We start from the raw sequence: 16,533 nt of genomic DNA, 5'->3' as shown, positions 1-16,533 counted from the left end.
CCAACTCTGCATTAACTCTGTGTGAGCCCCGTAGGGCTGCTGAGTCCCCATCTCGTCTGCTTTCGCTGAGGGCAACCCCTGACCTTCCTAGTTCCCGGGAGAACACTGGCAGGTCTTCCTGGGCCAGCGATGTCAGCTCTCAGTGAACGCTGGAATCACCTGGAGAGCTTTAAAACCTACAGACACCTGGTTGTACCCCCAGACCTTCTAATTTAACTGTTCTTGTGAGGATAGGCGTCAATGTACTTTAAAGCCTTAACACTGCTCTCAACTCACAGGTGTCACCAAATTCCTGGACTCTAAGCCTTGAATTGACATGGAAGTTATGGAGATTCAGCAAAATGACATTCCTGGATGATAGGTCATTTATTTACTCTTTCAGATATTCTAAAATCTAATCTATCCCCTGGATCTCACCATCCGAAAGCCTGAGTACTTTGGTCGTCACGCTGTCAATTCCATTCATCCCACCCACCCCCGGAATGCTTTCGGGCTGTTAGAAGATCTTCTTCTCCGATCGATCGTACCAATGTGCTCATATTCAGGATTTTGTGGTGATTAATGTTTATCCTGTCCCTGTGATCCCATTGCTGGGCCCCTTGGGAGAAGTGCCCCTGATTTCAGCACAGACATATTCTTCTCCCCAGCCTTGTCATAGTAGCTCAAATCGAATCCTGTTGTAACATCAGCTTCTTGTTTGCCTCTTCCGAGTCACAACAGCGGCTCTCAGCTCTGGCTGCATATTCAAATCACCTGGGGATATTTTTAAAAATTCTGATATCCAGGCTAGATACACCAGATCAGTTAGATCAAAATCTCTTGGGATGGGACCCAGGTGTTAGTATTTTTGTGAGGCTCCCCGGGCGATTCCAGTGGGAGACCATGGTCAGAGGCATTGCCAAGCCTGGAGGCAAATCTGTGACCCACCTGTAACATACATATGGAACTTTCTAGATCTGGTTTCAGGGAGGCAGCAGTGCCTGCATCATTTCCTGCTCCTACACTCATCGGTCCCTCTCCTGCTTTGGATTCACCTCGTCTCCTTACATGCATCCCTGTAAGTTACCTTCTGTCCTTCCTGGAACTGGGTGAGGTGAGAATGGAATAGAAGCCCCCTGCTTTTCTCTGGCAGGGCTCCCAGCTCAGGCCTCTGAGGAGAGAGGGTCAGAGACCCCTTCCCTACCCACAGGTTCCGGGTCAGCGCCCCCCGTTCTGGGAATCCCAGGATGGGGTCAGCGCCCCCTGTTCTGCCAAGAGCTGTCCAAGGCCCTGAACAAGGCTCGGTGGGTTCGCAGGGCCTGTGTGCTGATTGGGACCGGGGCAGAGAGGGGACTGGCGGGGGGGGTGGGGGTGTCACCATGTCCAGGACAGTGGCCATGCCTCCCTGGTCTGCTCCCCTCGGTCTGCGAGACTCGGCCCCTTGATGAACGACATGTTGAGGTCATTGATCAAAGGCAAGAGATGCCCCGGAAGTGGCATCTTTCCCCCTTTCTGGAAGCAAAGTTGTTCGGGAAACAGCAAATACGTGGTGCAGTTCCCATTAGTTAACAGGGCTGGGGTGGGGTGCACACGGCGGTTCACTCTAGCTGCAAAACCTCATTTGGCACCTGGGCTAGAAATAGCTTATCTGCAAACCTCAGAGTTTATTTTTGTGGCCAAGTTTGATTTTCCAAGCGACATGTCTCCTTCCTTACCCTGAATGTGCCCTAGTGGCCGAAGCTGCTGGGAACAGTTGTTTTTGTGCCCTACAGGAGGGCATCTGGCCCAGGGGGTGTAGGGACTGACCCAGCCTGCACCTTGCAAGCTCTGCTGTGCACTATGAGTTCTCAGAGGGAGGTACGCTAATTTGCACACAATTTTAGTGTGCACAGAAATCTCGTTAGGACAGAAATACCAAGTAGGCTATTAATGGCCCCACCACCAGAGCCCTGCTCAGGGAAAGCACCATGCATACGTCTGTCCAGTGACCGTGCAAGGATGCTCCTGAACTACTGTGTTTCTGTCCCTTCTTGATCATCTCATGTATTCACAGGTCACTCAAAAGAACTTTTAGGCTTTTGTCTTCAATCAAAAATTCTCTTTCTCTCTAGCCTTCTCTCTCTCTTGCCCTCCCTCTCGTGTGCACACACAGCATGACCGTGCAGACATAACAGCCTGTACGTGCTAAAATGAAGGGCATTCCAACATTTGTTCCTGGATCCCTTCAAGCGCTTACTGGCGGCCACATTGCATACTGTTCTAGGGCCAGGGTCCGGAGAGATCAGACAAAAGCCCTGTCCTCAGGTTGCCGGCAGCCCAGTGGGGAGATCAGAGAGTGAATACATTGTTATAATAAGATGTGATAAATGCAACAATAGGAATTTATACAAAGTGCTATGGAAGAACAATTCATTCACTCAACAAATATTTCTTGAGCCCCTACTATGCCATGCATCATTCTAGGCAGTGGGGATATGACAGTGACCATATGAGACCAGATCCCTGACCCGGAGATTCCATTTGAGGGGATGAGAGTACTCAGCCACTAACTTAATTCGATCAAAACTACAGGCTTCCAAGAAGAGGCGGCTTTAAACCGGAAATAAAGTCTGTATGTGTGTGTGTGTGTGTGCGTGTGCACACAGGGAATGTTCGGGCAATGGGAAGAGCTTGTGCAAAAAGTCTCAAGACACAAAAAGACAGGAGAGCTCAGCGCCTAGGTACTATGGGAGACCTGTGGGTTGGGAAATGCAGCAACAAAGTTAACTAAGTCGTGCTCATGGTGGGCACTGAATGCCATGCTAAGCCTCCGAAAGCCATGCTCCTGGGTAATGGAAACATAGCTGCATGCTCACAGAGCCCTCTCACAGCCAAGCTTCCAATGCATTCTCTGACCCCAAAACAGAGACTCTCTGGCAGCCTATGCTCTGGGAAGCCACTGCCCCAACCCCAATTTGTTAGAATATCCCAGGCTAAGGTCATAGGACTTCTTTTACCTCCTCCCATGACCTAGTGCTTTTCATTTGCAAAGCGTTTTCACACAGTTCCCTCTACTTGGTCATGAGGGAGACCTGAGGAGGTAGACAGAGAGGAATTACTGTTGTCACTTATTACACCAAGCAGCAAGCCAGTGCTGAGGCCCAGAGAAGGCCAGTGTCTTGCCCAAGCTCACACAGCCAGTCAGAGCAGAAGGGGAACTAGAGTCCTTTGTCCTGGTCGTAATCCAGAGGTCCCTCCTGCCTCCCTGGCAACTGCCGCTCCTTAGACCAAAACCTAAAGAGCTCTGAGCAAATGTCAATCATGTACCAGCCTGTCTTCCACAAACGATAGTTGAGCTCCTATTATGTGTCAAGCCCAGCATCGAGTGGTCCTTTTGCGGGCCAGTGTGCTGGAGGCTCATCCCCCAACCATTGTGAGCTCCTCTGGGCCTCAGTGTCCTCCAAAAGTAACCCAGAAAGAAAACTGTCCTTCCTCCCGCCCACCGTGACCCAAGAGGCCTGAAGAGGTCAGCAGACCTATGCTGTCGTCCACCAGCACCAACTTGAACGGGCAACAGAATCCCCAGCCGCAGCCAGAGACCACTCCACTGCCTCACTGGGTCCTCTCGTCCAGGCCACTTGGAGGCATGCTAATTAGAACTACCAGTACATCTACCCCTCTGACCTGTAAGTGAGCTGGGTGCTGAAAGAGTAGGGGGCTTACACCTCACTCACGGAGCGATGGGTTGCCTGCGTATGGCAGACACAGCCTAGCAACGCTCACGGGTTGGGTTTTTTGGGGTTTTGTTGTTGTTGTTCTTTGTTTTTTTGATTTGTAGCAACTCATTTAGATAAAAGCATCTGGTTCATAAGAAAGCAACAACAACAACAAAAATCATTAAAAGCGTATTTCCGCTTTTACGAAGTAACCTAGTAACAGCACAGGAGGTAACAATTAACCCGGCCCCCCTTCTCCAAGTAGGCAGGCAGGTGCTCTAAGTGGGAAATGGAAGTCAGGACACAGAGAGGGTCTATCCAGGGTCTGTCAGATCAGCGCTCACCGACGTGCGCGATGCAGCCTCAGCCAGCCAGGCAGAGAGCCTCGCCCTCCCATTAGCGCATAGAGGAGGCATCCTGCCTCTCCATCCCAGAATAAGCAGTATGATTATTTATTTAGCACCAGTTCAAGGCTTTCTGAAACGCTCTCAAAGTGCTCTGCCGTCTTGCATGGGGGTACGCACTCCTGACTTTGTGAATCAGATAATGTCAATCAGACGCCGCACCAGCTAGCCTAACTCACCTCCTGCGACGCCCCCTCGATGTTTTCACACTCACAGCCTCTGTTCCCCATGCAGACAGACCCTTGTGCTCCTAAGAGACCCTGCCTGGGTGCATCACACCTCTGGGCACTTATCCTGCAAGCCCGAATATCCCGGAAAAGCCTCGCCCATCCCCACCCATCTCCTGGCAAAGAGCTCCCAGCCACCCACCCACTCATGGGAATCTTCTCCGCGGATTTCCTGATGCTGCTCCTCTCCCTGGCAGCCATTCGCATCTTCTCGGGTCAAGTGTGGTCCTTTTGCGGTCCAGTGTGCAGGAGGCTTATCCCCCAACCATTGTGAGCTCTTGGGCTGGGGCGTGGCAGGCGAGCTCTCTGCCGAGCTAAGCACAGAATAAGCCCTGAAAAGGGACTGATGATAGAAAAAGCTGACTCACATGGCCTGTAGCTATGTTTGTTTGCTCCTGAGTCCTTCAGCGCCTCTGCTCCCTTTCTATCAGGGGACCCTCGCACCTGGCACCCGGCTCTTCTCTTCTGCCCTGGGAGACAGCGGGCAGTGCCCTGAGGGCAGGGGCTGTGTATCAGTCGCTGGGTCCCTCCCCAAAGCCTGGCACAAAGAACACTCTCGAATGTTTATAGAATGAGCGAGGGGCATGTGTGGGGGGCATTCCTCCTGTCTCACCTGTGCACTCAAGGGCCAGCCACAGCTCTTGGTGCCCACCTTAGAGGAGTGAGGGCGATGCACTGACCTTGTCCTTGCAAGGCCACTGTCCCCTCGGGATACCACACACCCCAGGCTAGAGCTCTCCTTCCTGCTGTTCCAGGCACCGTCCACACTCCACAGTCCAGGAGGAAATAGGCCTCCCTGGATCCTGCTGGAACCCAGGATCTCAATAAGCTCAATTTCACATTCAAGCCACATTTAGAAAGGTGTGCCCCATATCCAAAGGGGTCTCACAGCATTGCATTCATTTATTTGGGAAACATTTCTAGTAAGCAATGTGGCATAATGGTCAAGAGCACAGATGGGGGACCCAGACTGCCTGGTCCTAATCCCAGTCCTGCCCCTTACCTGCTGTGCAACCTCTAGCGTATTATTGAACCTCCCTTTGCTTCAGTTTCTTCATCTGAAAAATAGAGATTATAATAATACCTACGTCATACGGTGGTTGTAAGGATTAAATGAGTTAATGTAACACAGCACCTAGAATAGTGCCAGAAACATAGTCCTCTGCAAAGATTTGCTATTATTATTATTCTCAGGGGCTAGGAGTCCAACTGAGTCATCATACTCTCTTCAGGACCAAATGCACTTTCAAGGAAGGTATTGGTGTGCCCATCCCCAACCCCCTCCCCCACCATGTCAGTCATCCTGCAGCTCTTCATTGCTGAATGTAGTTAGTCAGCAGGGGACTTCTGCTCCCAGGGAGGCGGCCCTCCTTAGCCCACAGGGACCCCAAGCCGCCCCAGAGTTACATCCTGATTCTCTGTGGACAATGCTCTCCAAAGCATCCTGGAGCCCCTCCTGCTCCCTTCGGGCGCAGGGGTGGGAGGGAATCTCTCAGCACCCATCACAGACCCATTTCATTCCCCACCCATGTACCCGTGACCTCCTGAAGAGAGGACCTAATCTCGTGCTCAGCCCACAACTGCCCCAGCAGCCTATACCCAGACGGTGGAGAAATGACCACCAGAGACACTGGGGTTGACCCACCCAGGACTGCCTCTGGGACCTGGAAGCCTGTCCTCGCCCCTCTTTGGATCTCAGTCTCTTTATCCGTGTCATGTGGGGTTGGGTGTACGATTGATTCCCAAGGGCCAGTCAGGCTCTGTCCCTAGGAGTGACACTCTGGATGTGGCCACATGGGGGCTTCTGGAACTCCCCACAATTAGCACTGTGGCTTCAAAAGGTATGTCAGCATGTCCTTGGGGCAGATGTCATTAACAATTATGAAGTCAGTATCTGGTAAATAATTCATAACCTGAGAGATGGGATAAGCCGCCAATAAACAATAATCCATTTAGAAGGAGGCTTGGTAAGGGCTGGGGCTGCCACAGCGGTGTGGCTCCATCCCGCCTCCGGCGTCAGCACGGCCCGCAGTTAGAGCCTCTCGGCCGCCTGCCGCCTCGCCCCTGACCAAAGGCATCACCCTTCGTCGGGCTCAGGCAGGAGTTCGTGCCCAGAGTAACAGTACTGAGTGATGATGCCAAGGCCTATGCTGAACGACAGACATGCGCGTTCTTGAATCCTCCGAAGAGCCGTATGTGCGTGCGGGTGCTGTTATAATACCCCTGTGCAGAGCAGCATGCTGGGGTTCAGAGAAATGAACGTTTTGCCCACAGTCTGAGCCAAGATCAGAAAGCACTGGGCCGGGATTCAGGTCAGTTTGACGGGAGAGCTCTCCCTCTCCCCTACTAGGAGCTTCGACCTCCAGGCATGCGTCTGGGCATGTGACCTATGCCCTCCCAGCTGAACTGGGAGTCCCAGAGCCTCTGTTCCCCTCTCCTGTCTTCCTCACCAAGGAGGGGGCCTCGGAGGTGTTCCGTAGAGGCGTCAGACCACAGCCTCACTGGGCCGGCTGCCTGGCTAATGGTGTGGTTAGGTTTGGCAGTGAAGGCCAAACCAAGGGCACTTCAGAAGGGGAGCAGGACGGCATGTCTTCAGGACACTGTATCTGAATTTCCCTTCTTCTCATAGGCCTGGTGCAATTTCCTTTTCAGGAAGACATTGCAGCCTTCTGTCCACACTCCCACGGAGAGCTCTATCCTGCGGAAGGAGTTTTTTGCCCAAATAGAGTGAACCCGGGCCATGTGGGTTGGTCTTTAGGATGAGGTTAGCTTCTTCTAGGTAGAGGCACATCATCAGCACCCATACAATGGGCTTCCCTAAGGCCTGGAGTCATGAAAGGTCTTAATGACACTTCTCAGACTACCAGAGCTCCTCTGAGTTGGGAGCTTCAAGGAACAGGGTAGAGTTCCTGGATGCTAAGCCCTGTAATTGTCAGACATCTGGAATGTTGCACAAACCTCCAGGGCCAGGCTGGGTGGTAGAGAAAGCCACAGCGGTTCCCAGGCATGCAGATTTCTCAATAACTGTGGTCACCAGCTCAAGAGGAGGCCCCTTTAGCCTTGTGACCTCTCCTACTGTGGACAGTGCGGGGGGGGGGGGTCAAGACTGGCAGATACAAAGGCCAGGAGAAAGGGATCACCTTCCTGTGTCCTAAAATAGCCTGAAAGAACCAGAACTCTCCATCACCTTTGAACAGAATTTCCTCATGGGAGGTGCTGGTTCTGTCCTACTGGCCAGGCCCCTACACTGAAAAAAACACATCCCCTGACCCCTTTCTGAATTCCTTTGCTTCCAGAAAGAGGGAAAGATGCCACTCCCAGGGCATCTCTTGCCTTTGATCGATGACCTCAGCATGTCGTTTATCAAGGGGCCAAGTCTCACAGACCGAGGGGAGCAGACCAGGGTGGCACGGCCACTGTCCTGGACATGGTGACGCCACCTCCTCCCACCTGCCAGTCCCCTCTGACCCCGGTCCCAATCAGCACACAGATGCTGTGAACCCACGAGCCTCTTTCAGGGCTTGGACAGCTCTTGGCGGAACAGGGGGCGCTGACCCCATCCTGGGATTCCCAGAACGGGGGGCGCTGACTGGCACCTGTGGGTGGGGAAGGGGTCTCTGACCCTCTCTCCTCAGAGGCCTGAGCTGGGAGCCCTGCCAGAGAAAAGCAGGGGGCTTTCTATTCCATTCTCACCTCACCCAGTTCCAGGAAGGACAGAAGGTAACTTATAGGGACACATGTAAGGAGACAAGGTGAATCCAAAGCAGGAGAGGGACCGATGAGTGTAGGAGCAGAAAATGATGCAGGCACTGCTGCCTCCCTGAAACCAGATCTAGAAAGTTCTATATGTTTGTTACAGGTGGGTCACAGATATGCCTCCAGGCTTGGTGGTGCCTCTGACCTTGGCCTCCCATTGGAATCACCCAGGGTTTCTGGTGACTAATGGGACAACATCCACCGCTTGCTTACCCCAAAAAAAGAGGAGGACCCATCCACCTGTGTTCAGGGCCCTGTTTCTGGGGCTTGCCCTTCCTGTCCCTCATGGCAGCTACAGTCTGAGACCCTGCCGTGCTGCTCCTAGGGGGCTGGGGATGCTCCTGCTGCCAGGCCAGCTCCTCAAGTCACTAGGACAGGATTTTCCATGCCTACCCAGTTGTGGATAGATTGACAGAAAACAAAACTATCATTTAGGGAGGGAGGGGGAGTTTTCAGCCCTGGCAGTCAAAGGAGTGAGAGAAATCGGCTTTTGTCATGCGGCAGAGAGCATGGCTTGTCCGTGGGCTGTAACAGAAACTACATCTTCCCGGCAGCCCCCAAGAAATGGTGCTGTTCCGCATGTGTTCACATGTCGTTTGTCCTCCTGTTCTCAGTGAGGAGGTGCTGGGGGCTGAGGGGTGATGTGCAGCGGAGGAGGAGCCCAGGACCCCCGGGGCCCGCCGTCCTTGGCCTCCTCCTGCACGGCGCCCTGGGGATGGATCGACCTGGCACTAAAGCCTGCTCCCAGAGGTCTCCCGGGAAGGAAATTCCATCAGCTCCCAGAGTCCCCGTTCTGGTGGCTCCTGCAGGCTTTTCTTCTATCTGACCTAAATCTCCCTTGCTGCAATTTAAGCCCATTTTCCCTGGTTTTGTTTTGAATGGAAATGGAGAACAGCTAGTCCCCAGCTGCCTCCAAAAGCCGGGTGAGTCACAGTCCTTCATACCTCCTGCCACACTGAAGCATTCTCAGAATCCTGCCCTGTGGAACCCTCGCCGCTAAAGCCTCCAAGAGACCAGGTTTCACATTAACGCTGGAGATGAGGCTTTGGTGGTGGCAGAGCCCCTCCTGCGGGCAGCACTGAGGTGGCCCCCAGGAGTGCCGAGGCGGGGGGCGGGGGAGATGGCGTGTGAGTGGATCAGCATCCCACAGTGAACCGTGCAAGGATGCAGTCTGGCCAGGGAGCTGGGGGAGCTTCTTGTAGGAGGTGACATCCTGCGTGAAGTCCTGAAACAGTGGGGAGTCAGCGGGAAAAAAGGAGGCCTTGCAGGCAGATATCAGGAGGATTGTCCTTCCCTCCAGGTCCCACGTTTGGGTTTGGAAAATTAGTTCTCTTAGTTGTATCCTCCTTCCCTCCAGTGTTTAAGTGGAATCAGGGGTTTCACATCCTCACCAGTTCATTCTCTTTCCGGTGAGCATCTGACTGGGGGGAAGCCGCCACGGGCCAGGACGTGAACGCAGCCCATGTGGCCCACGTGGCCCGTGGGCCTTTCTGGTGGCCTGTGGGTCTCCTGAGCCGCTCACTAGGTTTCTGTCTTCATTTTGTGCCTCTTTACTTCTGGGAAGTAGGAACCTCCACTTATTTCTGCTAAGTATTAGCTCTTTTGTGGGCCATTAAATTCAATTCCTGGAAGAGTTGGGTTCATGGTTTAAAAATAAATAAATAAATAAATAAATAAATAAATAAATAAATAAATAAATAAATAAATAAATAAATAAAATTTGATTGGAAAGCCGTAGATCGCAGCTAAGCCTGAGTTTAAAAAGCGGTGACGCTGAGTGTCCCTGACAGTGCTCAGGCAGGGCGCGGTAAGTGCGAGAATTTTTATTTTTCCTAGGCCCCTGGAATTAAAGCCTTCCTACTCTGGAGGCTAAATGGAGAGAAACTGAAACCTTTTCCCTAAGCAGTTATCTTACCATAGTACTGAGATGTGAACAAGGTCATTTCACTTTGTTTTCCATTGCGTGGTCAAAAGCGCCCTCCAAACTACTTGGCTTCAACACAAAGGAACCAAAAAAAAAAAAATTGATTGGATTTAAATAATGGAATTGCCATTAATATCTTCCATAAAAGATGATTGATTTTGACTTGGATTTATGGGAAGTTGGGGCTTATAAAAGTAAACAGAGTGGCAGTTGTTCAATATTAATGCTGGTTTATGCACTGCAACCCCCACCCCCACCCCCACCTCCACCCCCAGGGCTGGTGAAATGGATGGGCTCCCAGCGGCTGGGTCTAGAGAGTTATCCCCTGTGCCAGTTTAGGAAGCCAGCAGGCACCTGACCCCTCCTTCCCTCCCATGAGATCCTAATGTGGAAATTACTGGGTAGACCAGCAGCTTGCACCTCTGCTCTGGGGAAGCCCACAGCCTCCAATAGGACCGAGGACTCCTGGATGGCCTGGACAGTCTCTCCCTCTCCCTGCACCCCTTAAGAATTCCCAAGCTTCAGTGGGCTTGCTCTGAGCTTCTCTGCAGGTGGGTGGGTGTTTGAGTCACTGCAGCCTCTAACTTGGCTGTTCTTAGGGCCCAGAGCTCAATAGACGGGTCTTCAGTGCAGGGACATGAGGCCTGTGGGTTTCAGAAGCAGTTTCTCCACTGATTCTTTACTCCTCCTCAGAAAAAGACAGAGGTGAGCCCTAGGTCCTCCAGGAAAGTGGTGGCAGGCCCTAAAGTAGCCTAGGGCTTTTCTTAGGAAGGACCGGTGATTGAGGGTGATAGGGGCTGGCCCTCTGCCATGGTGCCCGTAGCTCCCACGCCTGCCAGTGTCCCACCCAGCTGGGCCGTCTGTCCCACTCCTGGCTCTCTCCCCTCCCAGGTAGCTGCCTCTTTCATCCCCGTCGGGGCAGCTTAACCCTTATGATGGTCTCCCAGTCCTCTAGGCACTATTAATCCCTGTCCCCCAGCTGTAAACTGGCAACTCCCAGGACGGTCTCCAGGGTCTGTCCACATGGCCCCCTGCACCTCCCCAGGCTGCCCCTCAGGGGACACAAAACCTCACAGAATATGCCTCAGCTCTCCAGCCCACTCCTCGACCTGTGCTTCCCACCTCCGGGAATGGTCACACCATCCCCCAGATCCCAAGTCAGAAATGTGGGAGCCCCCCCTCCTCCATCACTCTCCACCCCCCACATCCCAGGCTTCTGGCTCCGTCTCCCAGTCTCTCCCCCGTCCTTCCCTCCATTCCTGCTCTTGACCTGGCTCAGAGGTCTTCATCAGTTCTAACCCTGTTTCTCTCCCCACCTCCCTCTTGCCCCCTTCTAATTCCTGCATGCTGGCCTGCAGGGTCTTCTCTAGGGGACGAGCTACATCCATCTGCCAGTCCCCCTAGGATAAAGCCCAGGCATCTGCCTCTGGAAACCACCCCCCACCCCGCCGCTGGCCATGCTGAAAGCACCACCCGTGGTCCCAGTCTGGTGCTTTACACCACAGTGCCTTTGCCGCGCTGTTTGCTCCACCAGCAGTGCCATTCCCACCCCCACCCAAGCCTCGGCCCAAGGCAGAAGCAGCCACCACACTTGTGCTCTTCGGACATGCTGTCCGTACCTTTAACGCAGGGAAGGGAACGAACCTTTGAGGGCCTTCCATATCAGACATGTTTGGAGCTGCCTGCCTTGCCCACACCACCTTCTGGAAACATCTGTACCCACCCACAACCCCTGCTGCTGACAGCAGGTCACGCAGCATCCCTGCCTTCAGCCTCATTTGCTGGACTAGGAGCAGATTCCTGAGTGCAAGGGTGGCCTTCCCCTGGCTGGCCAGCAATGGGGGACTGATTGCTCCTGACGTTAAAGAATCAGCTAGACCGGTAGGATCTCTGTCTTCCGGAATGGGAACGAAGGGAGCCGGAGACAGTTCCATGTGGGGCCATGCACTTTAGCCAAATGGCAACACAGACGCAAGACAGCAACTATTCTGGGGCTCTGTGATTAGGAGGAGAGGAGATGGGAGATGAGGGAGAAGGTGAACCGTGGGCAAGAGGCCTTGCTCCTCATGGCTCGTCCCCGAAGCTCTTGTTCCTGCCCATCTGCTGGCTCCCCGAAGCCTCACCATTGCCGCACAGCACCTCCCTTTCACATGAGCTGGTGTGGGTGGGCTCTCTGTAGTGAGACCAGAACCATAACTAGAACGACTTTGGAGCGCCTCGGGGTCATGCTACTGAGTAGCAATTGTTACTGCCGTTTTTACAAGTAAGTCTGTTGAGGCTCAAAAAATGTTAGGTGACATGCTCAAGTCTACAGGGTGAGGAGGAAGAGAGCCGGGATGTGGGCCTGTCTTTCTCATCTATGGCCAATGCCTCTTGCTCAGTGCTTGCCACCGCCATTTCCTATCCTATTAGCTGTGATCACTGTCCCCTCCTCTCCCACTCCGGGCTCCTCAAAGATGGGGCTGTGTCTCATTTGCCACGGTTGCCCACTGCCCAGCCATGGTTATGGCTGAATTTCCATGCAGCCCGTGGAAAAAGCATTGGACTCTGAGACCAAAAGCCAGAATTCAAGTGCTGCCTGTCTGTGTTAAGGTTGTGCAACCTCTCCCCTGTCACCAACAACAGGAGTAGCCCAAGATGTCACTGGCGGTTGGAAGAAATGGTTTCTGGGGTCCTTGCCTGCTCTAAGATCTCACGGCTGGGTCATCTCTGCCCCTCCCGCCTCACAGGAATGACAGAACGTAGAGCCCCGCACATGCTTGGCCCACTGGCATTTGCCCCAACCTGCTCCTACCTTTCACACAAGTCCCCGGAGGCCCCCTGCCGAAGGTCCTTCCTTTCGCTGCTTGGAGTTTAGGAGGGATTTGTGCCGAGGCCAGCCGGGCTGCAATTTTCAGGCATCCCTGACAGCAGCTTTGCCTAATGAGCACGCAATGCTTACACATATTTTCATTCTTTAAAAAAAAATCTGCTATTAATTTGTCAGAATTATTCATATTTTACTGATGATATTTTCCATGTATCTAATCAGGGAGCTCATGAATAGAAATGAAACTATTTAAATACAGAGATGGTGTACATTGTAAGATCTTGTTTTCTCAAGCTGTTTCAGAATGCAGTGCATACATTTATTTCTTCTAAAACAGGTTTTTGCAACCATCAAAAAAAGTTTTTTAAATCTTTGATTAAATATGACTCCATTCAAATATGCTAAATGGGTGAGAGTGGTGTGTGTGTGTGTGTGTGTGTGTGTGTGTGTTTGCACACACGTGTGTGCCTCTCTGTGTGGTCACTTGAAGCCTGTTTTCTGGCCAGGAGACTGTGTTCGGTGGGAAAAGTGGAAAACACATTTGGATAAAAATCTTGGATGGATGGATGACAAAATAAAACTATAAATTGAAATTGGGCTGAATAATATTTGAGATAATTATTTGTACAATGTAGACTTTTAAACTGCTCAAAATTCCAGCAGCACTTTACCTCCATTGAAAGTGGCTTGGAATCATTAAACAAAGCCAGATATTAAATATACTACTGCTATCTCTCGAAACATTAGCAAGTAATGTAAAACACATGGCATCTACTCAATGGAAAATCTGAGAATACAAATTATAATAGTTGTCTTATAAGACCTCTGGGAAGCTTGAACTGAATTGCTTAATTCCATTAATAACAAACTATTACTCTAGCTATTAAAGCAACATAAGGTAATAGAGATCATGTCGAGAGATTGCACTGAGGCTCTTTCTTCACCTAGCACAAATTTATTCAGGGGCATTGATAGATTTTAATTGACTATGGCAACTGAATAGCAACAAAGGAAATTGAATGTCTTTTGAAAAGCTCCACATTTTGTAGAAGCAAATAGCAACACCAAAATGAGTGTTTGGGGGAGCTAGGAGAGGCGGGGAAGGTCGTTGAGGAACATCTGTACCAGCAGCTCCTCCACAGAAAGGCTTTCCCATGACCTTAACGGAAAGTTCCTTGGGAACAAGCACACCACAGGCCCAAGCATCTTTTTCATTTCCATGCCGTCCAAACTGAAACGAAACTACTCCAGGCTGCTGTAAAGACACGTGCTTTGTCATGAATATCCATGGGGCATGCTTCCAAGATAGAGGACTGGAGGGACCTTCGTGCAGGCTGCTGAGTCTTCTCTGGAGAGTTCTGAGAACAGGGTTTGTTTCAGCCTGAGGGCCTACCGATGGCATGAGTGACCTCTCATCATGGCCTGGCGATGGAGTGAGTGACCCCTCATCCTAGGCTGGTGATGGTGTGAGTGACCTCTCATCCTAGAGTGGCAATGGCATGAGTGACCCGTCATCGTGACTCTGAACCCAAGGACCACTAAAGACTCCCTCAGCTCCTGTCTCATCCAGGATGGATTCTGGTGACCCGTCACCTGCTTTTTGGTCCCCCTGTCTTCTTTTCACACCCTATGAGCATCAGGTGTCTGTCCTGCATCTCCTATGGGCCTTGCTTTCTATGAAGTCCATTTTATTCTAGTCCGGTCAGGCTGCCATAACAAAATACCACAAACCAGGTGCTTACACAACAGAAACTTGGTTTCTTGCAGTTCTGGAGGCTGCAAGTCCAAGACCAGAGTGCCAGCGTCGGCAGGTTCGTGTGAGCGCTCTCTCATTGGCCTGTGGATGGCCCTATTGCTGTGTCCTCACATGGCAGAGTATGAGGGAGAGAAGGAGGAAGGGGAGAGAGGGAGAGCTTTCTCTGGTTTCTCTTTGTATAAAAGGACTAATCCTGTCGGATCAGGGCCCCACCCTTACGACCTCATTAAACCTTAATACTCCCATAAAGACGATGTCCAAGTAGAGTCACATGGCGCGGGAGGGCTTTAACATGGGAATTTGGGAGGGACACGATTCAGTCTGCAGCACTGAAGTCCTCTTTTCATCTTGTCGGGCTAATCTCTCCTTCCTACTCACGCCCAGCCCCGGTACCCAAGTGCTGCCTCCGCTTCTCTGTTGGAAAGGAAACCCATTTTTAAAGGAAACTCTACCCAGGCGTCAGGGGCTGCCAGGAGCATCCCTGTGGTGGCAATTCTAGAAGGTGGTAAGGAGCCTGTGGGCAGCAGAGGAAGTGGCAAGGTCACAGGGCACCCCCAGTCACCTCCACACTACGCTTGTTGGTGGATTGGGTCTGGATCATTGCGCCACTGGTCCAGGGCACACAATAATGTTGCTGCAGAGGTGTTAGAAGGTCATGTCTTCTGATGTCTGGGCTTGCCGCTGGTTTTGGGGGTAGGTCCTGCACATCATCTCACTTCAGTCAGTTCGGTTATCTTCTCATTATTTTCTGCCCAGGGTGGCAACAGGTGTAACGTTCAACTCTGCTGTGTGCACTGGGATTGGGGACCTTCTCCTTCTCCCTGCCCATTGGTCCCAGCTTCTCTCCAGGACATCACAGAGGAGCTTTGGAGGGCTGGCCTGCAGGACACAGTATCCCCTCCATGTCACGCCCCAGCGAGGGCACTTGGCCCTTCTGGCATCTTGTCAGAGCCGGGGCTCTAGGTGCGATGCCCAGGAAGGGGTTCTGGCTCACGGCAGTGGGCGCCTGCTCGCTGGCGCTGGGAGAATCTAATACTACTGTGACTGCAGCACACGCATGTGTTTGAAAACCTCCTTGGCAGGCAGGACCTCCTAATTTTTTCCACTTCTTGTGATTAGCGTTGCAGACTAATCCTAGCACCAGACTCAACACCAGCTGTTCTTCCCCCACCGCTTGTTTTTACTTAGAGACCAGATCTGGAGCTGCTGCTGTATCGGCTGGCCCCACTCCTCGCCGGCAGCCCATCACCTGCAACACGACCCCAGGCGAGTTAGCTTTCTACCTGGCCATCCGGTGCTTCACGCTGCCTGGGCAGGCACTCTCCTGTCTCAGTGCCAGAGAGGCCTCTGGCTTACCTGCCAAGACGGTCTGAGAGCCGCGGTTCCCGGAGCCAGACTGACCCTAGAAATTTGATTCTGCATTCCAAAACATCAAACATCCTCGGGTACCACATTGCAATTGTTGGCGTCATGTGACCTATTCAAAACAATGCATGCAACATTTAGGTAAGTTTTATATCTTGACAATAAAATGAGCACACATGACCCTACCTCTGAACGTAAGAACTAGAATAGTGCCAGCCTATTGAAATGACCTGTTTTGCTCAATTCTTTCCAACACCCCTTACATTTAGACAGGGGTCTGCAGGAAGAGCACTGGCCTTGGCCCCTCTCTCCTCCCCTGCCCCACCTTGTGGCCATCTGGAGGACAAGGACCTGCCCCCCAGAGACCCCCAGTTTGCAGCAATAGCACCTCCCCCATTCAGCGGGGCCCTGGCCAGGAAGCAGGGCATCAGTGGCCTTGAGCCCAGCAGGAGTGGCCAGAGCTCTTCTGTGGAGTCCAGGGAGGACAACAAGGCAGGAGATCTCTCAGCTTTGTGAATTTCCCGGCATCCCCCCCCCCCCGTTCTTCTGATGACTGCCACAGCAGTGCTGGGAGGAAGGTTATTTACAGCATGCATAGACACAGGAGCTCAGACTTCT

At 52.2% G+C, this 16,533-nt stretch overlaps 1 protein-coding gene across 5 annotated transcripts in view; it reads left to right on the top strand.

The window, feature by feature from the left end:
- Positions 1-16,533, top strand: part of KLHL29 (kelch like family member 29) — a 302,753-nt gene that overhangs the window by 84,699 nt on the left and 201,521 nt on the right. Inside the window, exon 3 of one of the 5 annotated variants that reach the window (XM_081832166.1) lies at positions 15,739-16,056. The exons of the other annotated variants lie outside the window; for them this stretch is intronic. The gene's annotated coding sequence lies outside the window, so the exon portion shown is untranslated. The remainder of the gene's footprint in view (positions 1-15,738; positions 16,057-16,533) is intronic. 5 annotated transcript variants of the gene reach the window in all.

Source organism: Leptonychotes weddellii, chromosome 10 (genome assembly GCF_054177405.1).
Source record: "Leptonychotes weddellii isolate Sample4059 chromosome 10, ASM5417740v2, whole genome shotgun sequence".
In the NCBI taxonomy this organism is placed as follows: domain Eukaryota; kingdom Metazoa; phylum Chordata; class Mammalia; order Carnivora; family Phocidae; genus Leptonychotes; species Leptonychotes weddellii.
Note: the sequence above shows the minus strand (reverse complement) of the source record. Positions and strands in the feature narration are given on the sequence as shown.